The 23,499-nt window shown below is 40.1% G+C and overlaps 1 protein-coding gene across 1 annotated transcript in view; it reads right to left on the bottom strand.

The window, feature by feature from the left end:
- Nucleotides 1–23,499, bottom strand: part of NDST4 (N-deacetylase and N-sulfotransferase 4) — a 2,939,889-nt gene that overhangs the window by 2,518,056 nt on the left and 398,334 nt on the right. The window lies entirely within an intron of this gene.

The following is a 23,499-nucleotide window of genomic DNA, read 5'->3' as shown; positions in this document are numbered from 1 at the left end:
GGAAGTTGTTGAAAGGACCATTGGGTGAATAGCATCCATTGTAGAAGCCGCATGTAAAAGCGGACAAGGGGAAGAAGTGCTATGGCAGCCGCCATAAGATCCAGTACTTTCAGAGCAAATCTGGCCTGAATTTTGTTGCTGAATAGAATCACTTGGACGTGTCTTTGAATGTCCAAGATCCTTTGGTCTGTCAACCTTGCTGAAAGTTGTACGGTGTCCAATCTTGCGCCTATAAAAGTAATATACTGACAAGGCGACAAGGCAGATTTTTCGAAATTTATAGAAATTCCTAGCCCTCTGCAAGTGTGAATGGTGTAATTTCTGGCTTGGAGAAGCTGATGCCTGGTGGTGGCAGTGAGGAGCCAGTCGTTTAGATATGGAAAAACCTGGAATCCTTGACGTCTCAGGTGAGCCGTAAACACTGCCATGCATTTGGTGAACACTCTGGGGGCTGTAGTGAGTCCAAAGGGCAGGGCTCTGAATTGGAAGTGACTGGTCCCCAGCCGGAAGCGGAGAAATCTTCTGGAGTGTCTGTGAATTTTTATGTGATAGTACGCATCCTGAAGATCTATCGAGCACATCCAATTGTCCTTGCCCAGAAAGGGCAGAATGGACTGAAGCGTGACCATCCGGAATCTTGATTTCTTTACAAACTTGTTGAGTTTACTGAGATCTAATATTGGTCTCCAGTCTCCTGTCTTTTTTGGAACTAAAAAGAACCTTGAGTAGATTCCAGATCCTATTTGGTCTGCTGGGACTGGCTGGATGGCTCTTTTTACTAGCAGTTTTGATATTTCTAGTACTGCTAATTCCCTTAGACCGGGTGGAACGTCTGGAAGGGTTCCCTTTTGTTGAATTGGGGTTTGAATAAAGGGAATTTTGTAACCCTCGGATATAATTGACTGTACCCATTTGTCTTGAGAAAGGGAAAGCCAGGCTATTGGGTACAGCGATAGTTTTCCCCCGACTGCCTCCGAAGGCGGACAATCGGACAACATCTCAGGGATGCTGGAAGGGTTTGTCAGAAAGAGGCTCTCTGCTACCCTGATTCTGCGGACCACCTCTGCCCCTAGGGCGTCTATTATTGTTACCCCCTCTGCCTCTGGGGGTAAACTGACTTTGTGTGTCAGGCGTGACTCCTTGAGATTTGCGGAACCACATTTTCCCTCCCTTCTGTCCTTTGGGGTAAGGTCTAGAAGGGGTGGAGAAACGGACTCCTACGGCAGAAAGAGTCTTGCCATCTTGTTCGCATCTAGTCAAAGTGTCTTTCATTTGAGGACCGAACAAGGTCAAGCCATCAAAGGGGGAGTTTGTGAAAGACGCCTTGAAGGGGTCTGCAAAATTACAAAGCTGCATCCAGGACTGACGCCTTAAAGCCACTCCTGTGCCTGCGGCCCTACTTGCTCCATCGGCTGCATAAGAAATGAGCCGCATGGAGGAGTTAGCAATGGAGTTAAGGATTCCTAGCTGTGAGCTAATCTTATCCTGAGACCCAGCAGCTGATGGATCCTGTAAAACTTCTCCCAACTCTTTAAGAACATCTCTTTGAAAGCGGGTGAAGTGGCATAAGTAGTTCAGCGATCTCATGGCAAAAGTCGCTGAAGAAAAAATCCGCTTACCGTACCTGTCCATAGTCCTAGAATCTTTATTAGGAGGATGGACAGGTACTGAAGGATCAGCTAATTCCTTCTTGGTGGCAGCAGCCACCACCATGGCATCAACTGGGACACCCTTTGTTAAATATTGTCTATCTTGTGGGGCAGTAATAAAGTTTGAAGGTCTCCTAGGGATAGGTTCCACCGAATCTGGAGCCATCCACGCCTTCTGAGCCACTACCTCCATGAGAGGGTCGAAAGGCGGAGACAACCAGGAGGTAGAGGGTCGAGATCTGAACGCCTCCAGGTATACTGACTCGTCCTCAGAGGGATTAAGGGAGGGCCAGTTCCCCCTCTGTTTAAGGATTTCAAGGATGTCTGAAAATGAGACATCCTCAGAGGAGGACCTTGGGGATCCCTCCGACTCATCCAAGTCAGTATCTGATGTAGTAGACTCAGGCGAGTCTAAATGTTTCCTCTTACATGTCCTCTTATGCGGGGGTTCTCCTGACGGATCAGGAGAAGCCTCGGAAGAGGAAGATATTCCCAATGGGGAAACCTGAGGCGTTGGATCTCTGGGTCCGGGAGCAAGAGAGTGTGAAGAGACATCAGCAGGCACTGTAGTGGGAGGAGCTGATGGAACTGTCCGTTGACTAAGCCCAGGGGCTAGTACACTCCTCATCACCTCAAAGGCTCCCCCGTCAGAGAGACCAGAAAGTTCCCGCTCTGAAGAGATAGGAACCCCAGGCCTCACCGAGAGGGAAGGCTCTGAGGCAGATGTCGGGGTCGAGCTCACCAACGCCGAAGCTCCAAGAGGGAGAACGGGGTCGGACAAGGGTCCGATGCCACTCTCCCCCTCGGAGCCGACGAGAGAGACTAGACGCCCGGATCCCTCCAATGAAGGTCTCAAGGAGGAAATCGGAGCCAAGGACGACGGAGCCGAAAGGGGTGGTATCGGCTCCAAAGTCACAACGGTACTGGTTCCGAGGAGCTCCGGCTCCGAGCTCTGTAAGAGAGTCGAAGGAGGAATGTTCGGTGGATGTGATATAGCTACCGTCTGTTGAGATGGGCTATGGAGTATTTGGGCCAATGCCTGAGACCTTAATAGTCTACTCACCACTCTCTCAAGGTCGTGATCAGATAGCCTGGATGACCGAGAAGATCAGCTCCGATGGCTCCGCTCCAAGAGCAAGGGTGATCTTGGAGCCGAATGTATAGATTCCACTGAAGGGGATCGAGATCTCTTTTTTGAGATCAATGGAGCCATCGGAGCCGAAGATACGTCGGCTCCAGCCGGAGCCGACACTGAGTGTCTGGATTTGGTAGTATCGGCGCCGGATGGAGCCGATACTGAGACTGGTATGGAAAGATCGGCTCCGGCTGGAGCCGATCTCGAGCCTGGTGAGGAAGGACCTGAAGCCGATGGCTTGGAAGCCTGAGCCGAAGGCTTAACAGGTTTCGAGGGCTTCCTCGGCACCGACTTAGTCGGGGAGCTCTCGGGCTTTAATAAGCCCCTTAATATGAGCTTATTTTTTCGTTCCTGCAGGACTCTTGGGCTGAAAGCATGACAGATAGCACAAGAGTCCTGCAGGTGCGAAGGTCCCAGGCAATAAACACAAGAAGTGTGACCGTCTATCAGAGACATCTTCTGACAGCACGAGTCACACTTCTTGAAGCCTGAGACCTTAGTGTCCTTTGACATAACTGTGTCGATGAACACCAGAAACATAATCACACACAAAAACACTCAGTCCAGCAAATTAAATTAAATTAACCAGGGAAAACACACAGTCACACACAAACAATCCCTGACAGGAAAAAATTTAGGGAGGGGAAGGCCTAAGGCCTGACTAGGGACAAGGGAATATTTACTCAAAAAGAAGGGAACACTGACGGGAATAGGACTAAAGTGAGTCGATAATTAACAAAAATACAATATATATATATATATAAAGTTAAAGGGGGGTAGACGAAAAGTCTCTAAAAAGTTCACTTACCAAGAGCTGGTAAAAGAAGGCACCTCGTTAGCGAAGCGGCAAACGAGATCTGAGTAATCTCCGCCTTGCATCATGGGATATAGGGTTGCCTCGAGCTGGTAAAATTAGCTCTCGAGCTTAGCAAGTGCCGAGTCGGAGCCGAGGATCGGCTCCGAACCCATCCAGCAAGAATGAAGGCGAGATTGACAACTTAACATTGACTGACTGCAGTTACTTTTTTATCAAAGTTGAGCAATCATTGTACTGCTAATATGTAGTCCCACCTAATTTTGGTTAGCACCATCCATTCATTTCCTTCAGCACACCCCTTGCTTTAAAGTCACTGGTCACTACCAAGCCAGTCCATCAACAGTTTGCAGGAAACACTTTATATATTATATTAGGTAAGCAGCATGGAGGGGGGGGGGGGTATCACTCAGTCCCTTTCCAAGTCTGTTAATCTTAAGACTTGGCTTTTCACCACACTTCATCATTTTGGATAAAAATGGGAGCAAAGTCAGGAAGCTAATAGAAAGTTGATGTTTTCTTTCACATTTATGGTATTGGCTGGTGTAACATGCAGACTTTTACTTTAATATGGTCTCTGCAGTATTTAGCTTTAAAAATGCTATCACTGTTTCAAAGCTGTCTTACCGGTGAAACAAACTGTGGTGCCCAAATTCCACTTATATATCATATCAGACTGCATCCATACCAACATGTTTGTCATTCACATGATTTACTGCAACAGCAGTTAAACCTCATAGAATGAATGGAACATCACCACTAATGCTCTGATTGCCAAAAACAGACATCGAAATAGCATGCAAACTAATGCTCTGCATGAGGTCAGCCCACAGAATATAACAGCACTTTCTACTGTTAAGATCCCATGCACCTTTGTAGAAATAATATGCAGTGTCTCAGAATGTGTTGGCACACCAGCCATGAATAACTTTTATTTATCACATGTACAGCTCTACCCTTTGTCTGCTTATGTACCATTTATCCCCACACTGCTGAACACTGATGCAACACCATAATTTTCAGCAGTTGGAGCTGTGCCAATTCTTTTCTCCAGTTCAAGGCATTCTATAGTGCACTGCAATGGGCATGTACTTCACTGATGTGGGTACACAGTAGGCATTGCCTGTTAATGGGATTACCATTCTCTCCTGACTTGCTGCCCCAGATGTTATCACATGACTAAAAGCACTGGGGATTTTGGGCAAGGGCTTCATTTGCTATGCTCATACCTCAATAATTGTACACTTTAATAAAACTAAATAATACAGGGTCGCAAACAGTGGTTTGAAGCCCTTGTTTACAGCTTATATGCACATTAGAATGGCATAGAAACGAGTGTGCATGCTTCCACATGCACTTGCTCACAAATATTTACTATAATACATAAATCAAGTGAAGCATGAGGAAGTAAAGTCATCCAACTAGCTGAGAACCAATCAACACATCTCTGCAATGTTGCTTTGTTTGCTTATAGCTCTACTTTCAAAGCACTATGACATTTTTAATTGCTATTTATCTGGAAGGGTCCATTCTGGATGCAATGCAATTTTGCTATTGCATGCTCTTTATACTTTATTTTACAGCTGACAAATAAAATCATAGAATGGTCAAATTATATGCTAGAGTTTATATGTGAGAATGAGTGAACAAGATGAGAGTTGAGCCTGTTAGCAATTTGCTATGTTCAATTCCATTCAGAAGATACAACAACTTCTTTAAAATTGGCTGAATAATTTTAGTCAACTCCTGGATGACTCATCTTTAACAACAAACCTGTGAAATCCTCACACCTTTAAATTACTAATTTGGGATACTGTTCAGATATTTGATGGATAGTCTTTATTTTTTCTGCACAGGATAGATGGAATGCCAGTTTAGAATTGTATCAGAAAAGCCTTGCTGCTTAAGTCTCCTAATTAGCATCCTGTGATTATCTCTGTCAAAACCACTGAGGTAAAAAATGGCTTACCCAATACATTTCTGATTAAAAGCAGTAAAGCATGTCTCTGCAAAGTCTAACAGTGAGACTGTAATGAACCATGATGGCCTGAAACTAGACAGTGTCTTCTATTAGTCTGTTCTTTTATTAAGAATCGTAGATCTACATTGTCACTTCTGATATTAGAAAGCTGGAAATGACTACAAAGTGACATTAATTAGACTATTACATAAATCAGATGAACTGACATCTTCTGCTGTATTTGAATGTCCTCAGGGTTTTATAAAAATATACTGGTTAAGGATTGTCAATGTAATTGCTTTCAGTTTTAATAAGTTTAAAAAGTGGTTCAATAGGCTAAGAGAATGTGTTGAGAATTGTTATTTTTGTTTTCAAGGGACTTGCCATCATGTCAAAAAATCTGTGAAATTACTGTCACATTGCTGTAGATAGTTCTCACTGTATGTCATATAATATAATAAGCATTTGCTGCTGCTACAGCTTAGCTTAAACACATACATTTCTAACTAAAACATATTATAAAATATATCTTCAGGTGGAAATATAGAAAATGTAGAACTAATATATCAACATTTTGCAAGTACAATGTTCTACTGAATGATTATTACTGGCCTTATGCAGCTGAATCTGAGATACTGTGAGGTAAACATAAGGATATAGTAAATGTAATAGAGGGTGGTAGACTATGACATTAAATGCAGGTCAGGGTTCTGTCATTTAAGAAATGTCATACAGAGCTGACATCCAAGGAGTAATGGGGAGTGACTAAAAATAACTTTGCTTGTGAAAAGAACCATCAAGGCATTGCTAGCTGCTTATTGGCTATCCATGTCAGTGGTCAACTATACTAAAGAAAGAACATCTTGTGATATTGCAATATAAAGTACAGCAAAAGAGAAGAGGGATTGTTCAAACTGAGTAAAGACAAAACCCAGATGTCCAAGCTTTCTCTGAAACTGGACTAGTGTTGGGACATCATAACTGTATTCCTTTGAGTGTCAGAATGCAATAAACTTCAGTAGACTAGAGCACTGCTGTATATGCCTCAGGAGGCAAAAGGGGAGTATATAAAAGTATAGTTTGAAAGACTTTTGAAACAAGAATCCATCCTTTCTTTGTGTACAAATTTATGTAGCATACATTTGTTTTCTGGGAAATGTTCATTTGGCTGTAGAGTACTTTCCCAGCAGGGGCTCAGGGAGAAAATCTCCAGAGTTACACTAATTCATGAAATAAGGTCATAACAATAAAAATGTATAATAAAATATGAAACAGAATCATTAAACAAGTGCATGAATTTGTGGCACTCATTGAAGGCAACTTCACATTTTGATAATTTTGATCATATTCACCTAATGTAAAAACATATATATATATATATATATATATATATATATATATATATATATATATATATGAGTCTACTTCATTTGCCCTAACTTCCGAATGCTTGACACCCATTTGCCCAACACCAAATGACCGAAATTTCATTTGACCGAAATTTCATTTGACTCCCACTTAATTTCATATTATATTGTTTAGTTTTGCTTTAATATTGCTTAGTAAAACAAAAGTAAGTGGGGGCCTTCACCCCCCCACCCCCCCCATTGTGGAGGGCTGTGCCCCCCCACACCACCCCTAACTATATATTCTAACTCCAGAGTCGCACTACAGTGGGGAAGGGGGGCATATCCCATTTACTTGTCAATAATACTTGTCGGTCAAATGAACTGTCGGTCAAATTAATTTTCGGTCAAATGAAATTTCGGTCAAATGGGGTCGGGCAATTGGAAGTTAGAGCAAATGAAGTAGATCCATAGATATATATGTATATATATATATATATATATATATATATGTATATATATATATATATATATATATATATATATATATATATATATATATATATATGAGGGAAACAGCAGGCTATTTAAAGTGAATATAGTTAATTCCTGTAGAGTTAGACTAAGTGAGTATAGGGATAGTTGTTATTTACAAAAGATGTTTATTTACAAAGGGCTTTCCTGATTATTCCAAAGTGCTTGCCTATCACCAAGATTGGTGATTAGGTCAGGGAGGGAAAGTAAAGAGAGAAGGATGTTGGGATTGTTCTGGTGTGTTACAAGAACTTAACCATGAATCCCTTTGATGGATTATCATTTGTGTTTTAAATGAGTAAAGATTGTTATTGAGACTTTGGTTTAAAGGGAAAGAGTTTCATATTCTGGGAATTTAGTTGCCATATAGGGCTTCACCTGCTGAATTGTTAGCTTTTTGCATACTTCTTAAGAATTTGTATGTGGACCACAGACTTCTTGTTCACATGTATGTTATGACATTTGTTTGGTTTATAGACTAGATTGCTTCCATAGGTAGTTGTACTGGAGTTGTGCAGGTAGTTCTAGCCATTCAGTTTTTGGAGGACTATGCAATAACGAGACCTATAGGGCAGGTTGCATGCCAATTTTGCAACTTTATTGTGCCATTGTTGTAGTTTACTGGGCACACAGATTAGTGAGAATGGATGTGGCATAAAATAGTTATGTAAGCAGACAGGAACAGTCTATAGTTTTTCCACTGTCATTAGTGAGAAATTTAGTTATACTGCATAGGGTTCCAAATTTCTGACATGTCTTTTTTTATTACTTCTTGTATATGGAATGAGAAGTTTAGCTATCATCCCTAATGATTATTAATGCTTTCATGTGAATAACCCATTGAATTTGAATGTTGTTTAAGGAAATAATGGTTAGGACTGTCCCAAAATCATTGTACCATTTGGAGTGAAGGGGAGTCATTTTGTCTCTTTTTGGATTTAGTAGGAGTTGGGAGTTTTTAAGCCAGCAATCAATGAAGGACAATAATTCTTGAGTTTTTGTTTTCACTTATTTAAAATGTTCAGCTGTAGAAATGCGTATTGAGTTGTGTTCATATTGTAGCAGCCTGGCGTAATCTGAGGCTGTCTGAAGGTCATTTATGAAAATGTTGAAAGGCAAAGGCTCTAACACTGAATGCTGAGGTACCCCAACTGTTACTGAGAGAATGGAAGAGAGCATGGACTCTCACATGACAGCTTGGGCTCTGATCAGAAGATCAATATTAGGTCTGAGTTTGACAGGTTTATGAGTTTTAGTTTTTGAAGGAATATGCTATGCAAGACATTGCTGAATGCTTTTGAGAGATCTAAGAATATAGTAAAAATGATTTTACCATTGTTTCTACTGAGGTTGACAGTATTCATGGAGTTCAGAAGTGTTGTTGCAGTCCCACGACTGGGTCTGAAGCCATGTTGTGCAGGGGAGAGAATTGTATTGTACAAAATATACTATAGCAAATGGGTATGGTCACATTTCTCAAGAATTTTTAAAGAGGGGTGGACAGATGGTAATTAGGCAATCAAAATTAGTTTTGTAACACCCCCACCCCTTGTAGAGGTAGGATGTAAGATCTTTCTCAGAAGGCCAGAAGTTAATGTTCTTGGACTGACCTGTTGAGAAAACTGGAAAATGGTTTGTCTTATGGCTTCATTGGAAAATTTAAAGAACTTTGCTGGAAGATTGTCTGCAGCCAGAAATGTGAGTTTAAAAGTTTGTAGAAGTTTTTTTGATTGTGTCTTTGAGATTTTTTTAAGTGAAAGTGGCATTAAGAGTTGTAGGGTACAGGTTTTTGGTCGGATAGGTGTTGATATTATTAATGTGGTTGGTGAAGGTTTGGATTGCCAGAGTATCAAAGCTGGTACCTACAGTTTTAGAGGGAAGGTACAGGAGGAATTTGTCTGTTTGGGCCTACTTGGGCAGAGCAAGTTAGTAAGTGATTTCCTGAAAAATCTTGAGTCATTTGATTTTTACATTTTGTAGTGTAAGGACGTAATTTATTCTTATCTTCCGTTGTTTTCTCTTTAGTGAGATTTTTAAATTTTTTAAAGGTTTGGTGATTCTGCTGTGTTATATGTTTTAACCATGCTTAACTTACGTCACCTCTGTTTCTCAACTGTTCTTTGACTGAATGTTTAAACCATTGGACAGGATTTTCTTTTACTTGTTTTCTTCTAACAGGAGCCATTTTGTTTAGATGGCTAAGAAATGCTTGGTTAAATTGTAGTGTTGCTTCATCAAGTGGATGACATTTAAGACCATTCTAGTTGCATGATTTTAAACCTGTTACAAAAACATTCTTCTTGAATTGCATTGTATTCCCTACATTGCTAAAGTGGTGTTGTTTTGGGGTGGATAAGAGGTAGTATCGGCACAGGTTGAGATGTGATCATTAATGGTATAGGAGAGTATTGTGATCAGTTGTTAGTATCCACGCCAAAGTTTTGGCCTTTGTATTATTTTTGTTGCATATAGTGGGAGTGGTGATATGCTGGGTGAAGTCTTATACATTCACAAAGTGCTGAGGTGTACCTGTGACTGTTAAGTAACAGTCTATGTTGAATTCTCCCAGGATTCACATCTCTTGGGTGATGTTGCTGGCTATCCAGTAGAGTATATCTTTGAAAGTGGAGACAGTCTTTCCTGGGAGAATGTATATGGTAATGAAGTAGATGCTTTTGTGAGTTTTTCATTTAAGTAAGGTGATAAGCAGCTCTATTTTATTAAACTGGGTGACTGACTTTGAGTAGGGGGTTAGTTGTATTGAGGTGGAGAAATGTTGGGCCGCTCCTACACCTTTTTTTGCCCGTTCTATATTTTTTTTTGCAGTCTTCTCCCCTTAGGGAGGAGTATTTCTTCACTGATGTTTTTTAGCCAGGTCTCGCATAGAAAATGAGGTGTGTGATATAAAACTCATGTACGATGGTCTGTTAAGATATTGCATATGCTTCTTGTATTGATGATGGTAAGCTTTATTTGGGTTGTTTTACAATGGGGGTTGGTCAGGTTGTTTTTCACTGGAGTTAAAAAGTCTTTTGGCTTTTTCCGGTTAGGGGTCACTACAGCGGAGCTCCGGTAAATGATTGGCAGTGAATTTTTACAGTGTTGAGTTGCCAACCTGGCGCCCAACCTTCAAAGAAGGCTCACCTATGCACACACCTATCTGCATGTGTTTTAAACTTCATGCAGCCACGGGGAGGACATGCAGACTCCACACATAAGATGCTCCAGCTGAGAATCAAATCGGAGAACCTCTTGCTGTGAGGTGACAATGCTAACTGCTGAGTTAATATGTAAAAAAAAAGACACTTTATTCAGCTGCTTATATTTTTCTGTATGTGTGTTTCTTCTTACTACTCTGTTACTTCGTCTTGCTTTTTCCTGCTACTTGGTGCTTGTTCTCTAAAGTGTTGAACTGCATATTTTCAGTTGCATTTATTACTGCTTGTGTATACCCTGTCTAAATTATTAGATGTTATTCTAAGCTCTTAGTTTTGGTTTATGCACTTGGGCTTTAGGCCCACCCCTTAGCTCTCCCTGGCCTTTCTCCCTCAGATCCTGAGAATTATGGATGGACAATTTCTTACAGTTTCTCCTGCCAGTCTGGTTGATATGGGCATCCTGAGACAGTGTAGCAACTGCCTCATGTACACAGGCAACCATCTACTACTACCACCTAGGAACACAATCTGTGAGAGATGCAATTACATTAGGTACCTAGAACCTAGAGTCCATGCTTTCTCCCTCTCAAGCCAGTATATCTGGCACTGAAAAGGTTGTGAACACAATCACTGCACTTCAAACACCACCCACACCTACACAATACACGCCAACATATATGGAGGTCCTCCACATAAACATACCCAAACAAGAGACCTCAGAGGCAAAAACAAATGAGATCTCCACAGCCCTCCACGCCACATACCATGCATAGTCCACACACCCGTGTCTCACAGCCACTAAGGCTTCACTATAAATCCAACATATTAGTCACAGGAAACTCCATTGTGAGACACACAGATGTGCCTCTCACCAGGCTGGATAAGGAGAAAGTCACGGTTAGTTGTCTGTCAGGTGCCAGGATCCTCCATATCACCTACACACTCAAGTCTCTCAGCAACAGATACTGTTATGACTGTCATAGTCCATGTTGACGTGAATGACATGAGACATACCTCTGTGGACTATATGAAGAGAGACATGATTGAGCTCGCTGATTATGTGTCACAGCAGGTATGTCCCTAGCCTTAAGCAGCATTCTGTCATCACCCAGAATGATGCCTCAATACAAACAGAAAATGATTGACTTTAACAATTGGCTTAGTTTCTGGTGTTATTCCAGGGGGATCCATACCTGACAGCCTGGAAAGATATGATCAGCAGACCACGATGCTTTGCCAGAGATGGCCTGCATCTGTCTCACCTGGCTTCTGGCAAAGGCTCTTGCCTCCCCATAGTGCTTTTTTAGGAAGAGTCCTAAGATTGATAAAACCAACATAAAAAGTTCAACAAAATGCAAACTAAAGGTTATGCTGTTAAATGCTAGGAGTCTAAACATGAAACTGCACTCATTGCAAGCACATGGAAAATGCTGACATCTGTGCAGTCACAGAAACCTGGTTCAAAGCTGTGGAAAGCACCTCAGCCTTACCTGGTTACTCATCCTATTATACATTCAGACCCCAAACTGTGGGCAGTAAAGCCAAAGGAGGTGGAGTTTCAATATATATTAAAGAAATACACACCTCCAGGCTGGTGAAACAGTATGACGCACAGGAGACACTCCAGATGCAGTTAACCACTTACAAGATTCCATTTCAAATCATAGTTAACTACTGGCCCCCAAATCTGACTCAGGATGCCCAATCTGCCTATTTGGGCTTGTTAGAATCTTTCAAGATTCAACCCTTTACCGTGATCCTGGGTGACTTTAACTTCCCATATATAGACTAGAAGAAGTATTCATACCAGAACACAATTGTCCAGAGATTCCTCGATTTTGTCAAAGCAAATGTCGTGGAACAGCTAGTCGATTCCCCCACAAGAGCTGATAATATCTTGGACTTGGTATTAACCAACATGAGTAACCACTGCAGCTTCCCTATAGTAACATCCTCCCTGGTAAGATCCAACCATAAAGCAGTCACTTTTGAAGTCACCATCTCCACCAACCCATCTCTAGCTAGGATAAGACATAAAAACATCTCCAAAGCTGATTACAGCATCCTGAGGGATGGTATAAACAGCTTCAAAGCCCCCTCCCCCTCTGTAGGAACTGGCACCAATATCCAAAACTATGCTAAAGAACTATACGAGCATTTATATAGCTGCATGGAATCAGGAATATCAAAAAGGACTAAATCATCCTCTGTAAGGAAGAGTAAACCTGTCTGGTGGACATCTGCAATAAATAAACTCTATAAAAAAAGGAAACAATTGCTGTCCAAGACCAAGAAGGAACAGGTGCCCAATTGGAAGCAATGTCTCCTTATCCTGAACAAGCAAATAAGAGCACTAGTGAAATCCTCCAAAGCAAACTTCAAGTCCAAACTGGTCGCATCTGCTAGAGATAATCATAAGGTCTTCTTCACATATGTCCGCAATCTCAAAGGAAGCACCCAGATCTGTTCAGAACTGGTGGTCAAGGACACCACATATACAAATGCTGTAGATATAGCAAACTCATTGGCTGACAGATTCAGAAAAAACTTTACTCCTCTGTCCCCCCCCATCAGTAAATCAGGACAGCCCCAGTACCTGTCCCCTTCCCCTTATACCTAGGGAACAGGTCATTACAGCTCTCTCAAAGGCAAAAAAAATACAGCCTCCATGGGACCCGGTAACATATCAGACTGCATACTATGTGAACTCAGGCAGGAACTTGCAGCACCATTAGGCACCCTATTCAACCAAAGCCTGAGTACTGGCTTAATCCTAGCCACTGTCATCCCTTTACACAAAGGTGGAGTGTCCACCAATCTGGGAAATTATAGACCCATCAGTCTAACTAGCCTGATCTCCAAGGCCATGGAATGGATTATCATGGACTTCATTAACAAGGACATTGGCAACATCTAAACACTCGATCCCATACAGTTTGGCTTCGTTAAGGGTGATCATGTCTGCTAAATGTGGTTGACATCTTTGAGGCAGTCACCAAAGCCACAGACAAGGGGAAGATGGTGCACACCACCTACATTGACCTGGCCAAAGCCTTTGACACTATTCCCCACTTGGGCATAATAGATAAACTCTCTCAACTAGGCATCAATCTGCATGTTACCAGATGGGTAGCAAACTGGCTCACTGATAGAACCCACCTAGTCAAAGTAGGGGAAGCTACCTCAAGTAGTAGAGATGTAACAAGCAGTGTACCCCAGGGTTCGGCCTTGGGGCCTCTGTTATTTGGGATATACTTTTCTGAGGTGCAGGCCAAAATCAGCAAGCTATGGCTGCCCAAGTTTGAAGATGACTGCAATCTGGGTACTGTCATCAGTTCCCCTAGTGATGTAGACATCCTCCAAGACGGTCTCATTCAGACAAATGACTGGTGCCAGAAACATGGCTTTAAGCTGAATACCACAAAGGCATCATCATCCCCTTTGGGGAGAGTGACATCCCCACAAATGATCACATTAATAACAATGTCATAAGCACGCAGTCATGAGGGATTTGGGCACCCAGGTTGATAGCAACCTGACATTTGACCACCATGTTGCTTCCATTGTATGGAAAGCCTTCTACATGACCCACCTCATAAGTAAGGGTATCTCATCCAGGGACACGGAGATCATAACATCCCTGTATTCTTCCCTTATAAGGCTCATTAATGAGTACAACACCCATTTTGGCATGTACCTCCAAAAGCACAATACAGCAGCTCGAGAGACCACAGAGGTTCCTCACCAGGAGAATCCAGGGCCTCAAACATCTACCATACACAGATAGGCTAAAAACCCTATCCCTGTACTCAGTTTCATACAGACTCATCAGAGGTGACCTCTGTCTGGCATACAAGATGATCACGGATGGGACTGCTGCATATCTGTAAGTCAAGCGCCACTTGAGTAATTCGCATGCGTGACCTAAACCTGGTCTGTGACATCAACAGGACTTCTTGGTGGGACAGATTTGTGTACTAGAGACTCCCCCATCTATGGAATAGAGTTCCTCTCCACATCAAGCAGAGTACCTCTTTATCCTTTTTTAAGTGCAACCTGGATAACTGGATGGGAAACAGAAAATATACCCCTGGGATTCCACCCGTGTCCCTGATGGACAGGGCCATCGTGTGCTGACTAGTATAAACATGGGCTAAACTCTTGGCTAGGATAATAAGGGCTTCAGGGCCAATAGCCTAGTAACCTCCTATGATCCTATGAACAGATGGAATTTTTGGTTAGGACCTGGGTTAGACTGCATGTACCACAGCAGAGGTTTTCAGATGTTGAACTGTGTGTCACTTGAGCAAAAGCGATATAGAGAAAGTATGTGACTCATGGACATATATTAGTCTTCAGAGGTGGACATCTTCCAGTTATTGAGATAAGGAGACATTGTTGCTAATTTATTGTTCAGGTGTGGAGATTATATGTAAGAATGAGAAGATGTAGTGGGACTGAGGTCAAGGTGCAGGTCATAGTGCTAAGATATAAATGAGATTGATAGTTGTGTTGTGGAGTGGAGTCACAGTGTTTAATTTTATTTTTGTGGAAGCAGCAGTTATCTGAGGTCTGCTAAGTATACTAAATGGATGGTGTTCTAACAATATGTTCCCTTAACGGGAAGCTAATCACTGCTTCAGCATTGGTATCATAGACCAATGACTGTATACTTTCATAGTTATAGGCATCAAGGTTGCAGCCTCTTCTGTAATTCACTTTGTAATATGTTTATACTATTGTTTTACATTATGTATGTTTATTATTAACAGTTATAAGACCTTCTATTTTCTTTTTCAATTTTTGTGCTCTAAGCAAAGATCTTAGTATAAAATTGAGTCAGACATAAATTTATTGGCAAAACATGGGTATACAGAGAACAAGTACAATTTTTGAAGTCTGAATAATTTGTATTGTCCAGATTTTGCTGTATATTCTCAGGCTGAAATAAATTAAGTTTTCATTCTACAGAAAGCAAAATTGCATTCGGAATTTGTACTGGCTAAGTCAATGAATTATCCAAAGGGTCAATGGCAACTCATGACAAACTGAACATGGACCCGCATGCCACATTTGCTACAAAGTAAGCTTTCCTGATAAACTTATCAAAATGTTACTTCTTGCATAAACTAATTATATCAAGTTTTAGTGAATGATGACAAATTCATTATTCAGAATGTATAGCTCCTATTCTGGAAACTGATATCAGATTTAGTAGCATTTATATCGAGTAGTTATGCTGTTAATGCTGTACATATTTGTATTGCTGTCTAACTGATCCCACGTTTTTTCTCCTGAGGTCTTCCTCTGGCCCCCTGAACTTATCCTCTGCCACCCTACTTACCTGTTCATAGCCTCCATGGGTAATAGTCCTACAGCCGATCAATTCTGCAGGTGACAATAGTCAAACAGAGTAGGACCAGTCCCATCTTGCTTAATATCCTACCTCCTCTGTGCATGTTCCTTGGTATCTAAGGGGTTGATATGCAATGGACCTTTGCAATGCATGACCATGCCTCTATCTGATGCTAGCAGATGGTCATGTACCTCTTGTGGACAGGCATCCCTTTGTGATCCTTAGGCCCCACTGGAGATTCTACCATGAAGAGTGTACTAAAAAGTGCATGCCCTGATTCCCCCTGAAGGCAGATGAACAAGCTGAAGACACATAATTCCTCTTATCTGTCATGCCAACTCCCCAGGAACATGAGCTGCTAGTGAAACTGGGGTCACCTGGGTTGTACTGAAGGCTTGTTTCTTCTACTCCAACAGTAGTTTAGTGTAGTTTTCTGGAGGTAATATTTCCAAATTCTGAAATCATCTGTTAATTTTATAAATGCAATGTTTCTCCCTATAGGTATATCAGAGCTAAGGGGCCAAATAAGACTTAATGCTACAATGACCAGAATGACCAGTAAGGAACTCCACATGATTAATGTTACAAGGACTAGTAAGGAACTCCACATGAGTAATGTTACAATGACCAATAAGAAACACCACATGATTAATGTTACAATGACCAGTAAGGAACTCCACATGATTAATGTTACAATGACCAGTAAGGAACTCAACATGATTAATGTTACAATGACCAGTAAGGAACTCCACATGATTAATGTTACAATGACCAGTAAGGAACTCCACATGATTAATGTTGCAATGACCAGTAAGGAACTCCACATGAGTAATGTTGCAATGACCAGTAAGGAACTCCACATGATTAATGTTACAATGACCAGTAAGGAACTCCACATGATTAATGTTACAATGACCAGTAAGGAACTCCACATGATTAATGTTACAATGACCAGTAAGGAACTCCACATGATAAATGTTACAATGACCAGTAAGGAACTCCACATGAGTAATGTTGCAATGACCAGTAAGGAACTCCACATGATTAATGTTACAATGACCAGTAAGGAACTCCACATGATAAATGTTACAATGACCAGTAAGGAACTCCACATGAGTAATGTTACAATGACCAGTAAGGAACTCCACATGATTAATGTTACAATGACCAGTAAGGAACTCCACATGATAAATGTTACAATGACCAGTAAGGAACTCCACATGATTAATGTTGCAATGACCAGTAAGGAACTCCACATGATTAATGTTACAATGACCAGTAAGGAACTCCACATGATAAATGTTACAATGACCAGTAAGGAACTCCACATGATTAATGTTGCAATGACCAGTAAGGAACTCCACATGATTAATGTTACAATGACCAGTAAGGAACTCCACATGATAAATGTTACAATGACCAGTAAGGAACTCCACATGATTAATGTTGCAATGACCAGTAAGGAACTCCACATGATTAATGTTGCAATGACCAGTACGGAACTCCACATGATTAATGTTACAATGACCAGTAAGGAACTCCACATGATTAATGTTGCAATGACCAGTAAGGAACTCCACATGATTAATGTTGCAATGACCAGTAAGGAACTCCACATGATTAATGTTACAATGACCAGTAAGGAACTCCACATGATTAATGTTACAATGACCAGTAAGGAACTCCACATGATTAATGTTACAATGACCAGTAAGGAACTCCACATGATTAATGTTGCAATGACCAGTAAGGAACTCCACATGATAAATGTTACAATGACCAGTAAGGAACTCCACATGATTAATGTTAAAATGACCAGTAAGGAACTCCACATGATAAATGTTACAATGACCAGTAAGGAACTCCACATGATTAATGTTACAATGACCAGTAAGGAACTCCACATGATTAATGTTACAATGACCAGTAAGGAACTCCACATGATTAATATTACAATGACCAGTAAGGAACTCCACATGATTCTTCAGAATGGTTGACTAAATAACTTTCAATTTATGATAAGATGCCAGTTTATCTCAGGATAGACTCATACACACAGTAACAACACATATGCTCACACATACTGTACAAACACATACAAAACATGGAAATCATGAGAAATACCAAGTTTCTCTCTCTGTCATAAAAATACCTGTATGAGTAAAATGTTGTGAGGAATTTTTATTGCCAACATGTATAATACATCCACCAAACAAAAGGACACTATTACGAATTGTGCGCCACAAGATGACACACTACCCAAAGGCAGGCTCAAGTTTATCTCATGGAGGAAGTTAGGAGGTGGAAATGCCAAGGGATGAAAACAGGAGGAATTATGCCCAGTGCATGCAAATGAGGGACTAGTGCATTTGCCATGGTGTGCTTTTAAATATAGATGTGGAAAGCCATTCACTCTGAAGCCTACAGGTGGCACTGTATATCACCAAACATTTTACACATCAATGTTTCTGTAGTTCCTGTACTAAATACAGCTGTGCATCATCATAGCTAGATAAGAGGTGCATTGGACTGTAGATTTATATCCTAGTATAGAATATGGAAATGGGGCTGTACCACATAGACAGACACACACACACACACACACACACACACACACACACACACACACACACACACACACACGCGCACACGCACACACGCACACACGCACACACACACATGCACACACACACACGCACACACACACACACACACACACACACACACACACACACCATTGCCGATTTCTCACAAAACAACATTTCACACATGCTAACAGACTGACCTACTAGAAAGTAGGTAGGTGTGGGGTGGGGTCATTTTTGTATTTCACTGGAGACTAAGATTACAGAAAGACAGAAAGTAGCTTAACGGTTAACAAACAGCAATATATGTTATGTTGATTTAAGACATTGTGAAAATAGAACCAGGCATACAAGATGAAGGTAACTAACAGATTGCTGTGAAGTAATAAAAAATATACATGGAGTAGTGTGTATTTTGTGGGAGAAGATAGGCAAGGATAAATCATGTGAAAACATTAAAAATAAGTAAATAAATAAAAACAGGCAAGGAGCACAGCAGAGATAGGAGGAAGACAGTAACATCAGACAAATGTAGACGGCGTGTCTGGCATTAACACAGATAACTAAGGGTATGAGCAGTTAATTAGCTGCATCTGGTGGTTCAGGATTTCATTCCCTCAGATTCCATTTGCCTAACTCTGTGACTCTGATCAAGTCATTTAACCACGCAGTACTTCTTTGCTGTGCCTGAAAAAGGGTCTGTATGGATCAGTGCTCTACTTGCTAAATAAATAATTAAACAAACATTAAAACTGAAGATGATGATAATGATGATGATGACAGAAAGAGAAAGACACAACGAATGTGTGTCAGTATAACAACTTGTTGAGTTTAGGAACAGGCCTAGATTTAGGGTAAATGTTAAAGGCAACAAGTTGCAAATGAAGAAAGATGAAAGGAAGCATTTATGGTGAGGGTATTTTTTTTGGCTGTCTAAAGGTAGGATAACAGCATAACATACAACAAGGGACTGCAGAGACATCTAAAAATGTATACAAAAAATAATTTAAAAAAAATGAAAGCTGGACTTGCAGTGATGACAGAGAAAATAATGCATCAGAAGAGAAGATATATGGGCTGGGAATACAAGCAGTTTGATTAAGTCCTAGAAAATGACAGGCCTAATAACTATTTCTGCTATTGCCTGTAGGGTAAATGGCTAGGTTATTAAAAAGTGAAGAAAACAATCTAGTTACTAAGTGCTTCTAGAAATTCATAAAAATGGAAGTAAAACAAGTTGCAGCCCAGAAGTTCTGTAAACAAAGAGTTTTACATGACATAGTAGCATCTTCGACCATCATATTACTGGGGCAGCCAAATAATTCAAGCTTATAAGGAATGCTGTTATAAGTCAAGACTCCGAAATTGCATCTACAAAAATGGTAAGACTGGAAGGCAGAATGAAAGAACTAGAGATTCAAAACTGCTTTATTATAAAGCTTTCACAAACACCTCCTCACAAACAGTACAATGTGGAAAATAGCTCCACGTACTCCATTACAAAAAGAGAACAATCATAAAAGTGTGGCACCATTGCTAAAAAGCTGTCTCCTTGAACTGTTAGAAAGTGGCATATTGAAAGGCTACCAAGATTTTCAGCACCAGAGTCTGTGGCTAATGAATATCATGTACCCTTATATATGGCACTTTTGCCTTCAGATAGAATGAGAAGAAATCCTTAATGATGCTTGGGCATCTCTTCCATTTTATTATAAAAAAATTCAGGGATCTTGGTGAACTATTGCTTTTAGCTGAAGACAGACTATAGAAAGTGACATCGGTGCATACATTTGTAAAGGAAGTTGTGTTGGCCCATACTTTCTCTAATAATAAAACAACAACTGCACGGTTGCACTGGACACTACTGTATTAAAAGTCACAATATATAAGGGAGTACAAACCTTCAGAGACCTAGATTTGACTTAGGACAATAATAAAGGACATTTACTGTTCTCAGCTGATACACAAATAACTTTAATGTAATACCAGTACAGCTGAGAGAGGTGAGTACTCCCTTATTACAGAAAAATAAATTTACTGAAATATAAAGAAGCTGGAGGTACAGCTGGTGGAAACATTAATTCCAGAAGAGCAACTGAAAACAGCACAGCACCCCATGCAATGCAAGCTACAGCAGAAGACATTGAGTATTAAGATATTAAAGTGGCATTTAAATATTTATTGTAAAAAATACATGAAATAATATTTGCGCCACATATTACAACTTATTAAATAACAGGAATAACTGCACAGAAATAACATTATAGGAAGCTCAAACTTTACTACTCAAAAAAGACAGTGTCAAGGCAATTTATCCAAGAAGTAATAGTTTAGCCACATTTTATTTAGTACTATGTTTTAGAGCATTGATATACTTCCAGAAAACATTCAGAAATACACAAACTGAAATATTTTCTCAGTTTAACATGTAACATGCAATTTTAGAGAAGCTGCTAATACTAGTACAGAAAGCATTTTAATAATTTAGATGAAATAGTACTTTGTGAGTACATCATTGCAATTGAGAATTGCCCAACGTTGCTGTGGGAGGTACTAATGTTCTAGTTTATAAATCTTAAATAATCCTATTACCTGGGTAGGTATAAAAAGTTGTTTTACAGGGAGCAGAGAACTGATTTAAATGATACAGGGGTTTATATAAGCACATAAGTTGCAATGTCTTGTTGGGAGGACTGTTTTTCTCTTTCTTTTTAATGTTATTGTTTGGCTACACGTTTAATATGTAGCTAAAATAGCATGGAGCTTCTTGGTTAACACACACTAAACTTAAGGGTGACCTGCACCATCATGCAATGTAACTAACATATTCCTAAAGGTGCTGAGATAAAGAGAAGGCATGCCTTGTCAGTTGACTGAACCAAGCAGCAAGCCATGCTGTCAGATATCTGGAATGTGCTGCAAACATGTACAAAGCAATATAACAGCATCATGACATACCATCAAAGTGGGACTTTTGTATGAAGGATAAAATACAGTCAAATGAATCAGTACTGCAGACGTCTTTGTCATAACAAACATGCTGCTGGCATCTTCTCATAAATTCCCTTGTATTAGGTGCCTAGAAGTACACTCAGAGGATCACAGAATGCATTTGTTTAATTCATTTATTTAATACAGTACAAAGACAATAAAAATGGGTACATTTGCTATGCCAGATAGAAAGATATATTTCATACTAGTTTACCAGAAATGCCTTGCACTAATGATTTCTTACAATGAACATTTCTTGTATATAACCATGGCATTATGCTAGGACTAAAAAGAGCAGAAACACACATACATGCACATATAAACCAGAACTTAGAAAATAAATTATTGTGCTAGTATAACAAAAATGTTCAACTATTTTACAGCTTTTTGTACTTCTGCTGAGATGCAGATGTTTATAGGAATACGATGGATAGAATGATTGTCTGCTAAAGATCCGACTTCACACCTCTCAGCCTGCCTGCTACAACAAACAGTAGAGTATTTGGACATGAGAACAAACTTGTGTGCAACTTAGAATACCAGGTGAAGTGATGCATACTTTGGAAAATGTACTTCTTAATTAAAATATTTGTCAAACATTAAAAAAGCTATTTTTCTAAAAATAACCCTAAATTGTTGATTGTTATGAAACCTATCTAAACTGCCTTCATTTTGCCAATGACAGCTAAAACACTAGACCAAGTTGACTATGTGTTCATGGAAAATGTTTCAAATAAACACTCAAATCATTTCACATTATATTGTTTTGTTTGCTGCATACCTAAATCTGATAAGGAACATTTGAGGTTTCAGGCAGAAGTTAAGCTAAAAGCTACTTTACACATTCATCCTGCTTCAGTGATCTTACAGTAAGTGCCAGACCAATTATTTCACAAAAACACCAACTCTTGGTGACAAATCCAAGACCAGTCTGTCTGTGAGTTATCTAAAAGACTGGCAGACTTTTCATACCTGGAACAATATTCTCTGATTCCTCTTTTTTGGTTTTAACAGATTTAAAGTAAGGCTATAGATTAAAAAGCAAAGGTATAGGCTTCCAGTAAGGGCACTTAAAATAATAAAAATTAAGCTGACCAAGCTGTCACCTTGGAGAACCTTACACTGTGTCTTTCGGCTATTCCCGGTTAGGGGTCTCCACAGCAGAACTCCGGTCTGCTAATGATTGGCAGTAGATTTTTACATGCTGAGTTGCCAGCTCTGACGCACAACCTTCAACGAAGGTACTCCCATTCACACATGTCTCCACACAGAAGATGCTCTAGCTGAGAATTGAACTGGACAATGTCTTACTGTGAGGCGACAACGCTACTGCAGCACCACCACCGCAGCTAACATATTCAATTTCTTATCCTGTTTAATAATATTAAGCTAAGAGAAAGCCTAATGTGTAACTAACATGAGTAAATGTTGCTACCTCACAATGCTTAGGTCTCAAGTTTGGTTCTTGTTTACAGTGCTGCCTGTTTGGAGTATGCAAATCCTCCATGTGTCTATGTGAAATTTTGCCATGTGCTGTAGTTTTCTTTCACATCTTGATAAGATGTTATAGATAAATTGGTGATCCTTTAAAATTGTTCTTAGTCATGCACGCCATGTGACATGAAGTATGTGTGTATATGTGTGTGTGTGTGTGTGTGTGTGTGTGTGTGTGTGTGTGTGTGTGTGTGTGTGTGTGTGTGTGTGTGTGTGTGTGTGTGTGTGTGTGCATTCTGTGACAGGTTTGCATCAAAGCTGAGGGCAAATCTTTATTATCTATCCCCAGTGAGTACCAGGATAGTGTCTGTCTCTTTTGTGACCATGCTTTGGATTAACCAAATAAACAGAGAAAGAAAGAAAGAAAGAAAGAAAGAAAGAAAGAAAGAAAGAAAAAAAAATGTACAAATGTATGAAAGAATAACTTAATGAATGCATTAATTAATTAATTAATCATTTGGGCATTGAAATGAGATT

Source organism: Protopterus annectens, chromosome 2.part0, assembly GCF_019279795.1.
Source record: "Protopterus annectens isolate FY-2018-M chromosome 2.part0, PAN1.0, whole genome shotgun sequence".
NCBI lineage: Eukaryota > Metazoa > Chordata > Ceratodontiformes > Protopteridae > Protopterus > Protopterus annectens.
The sequence above is the reverse complement of the archived record's forward strand: the minus strand, read 5'-3'. Positions and strand labels throughout refer to the sequence as shown.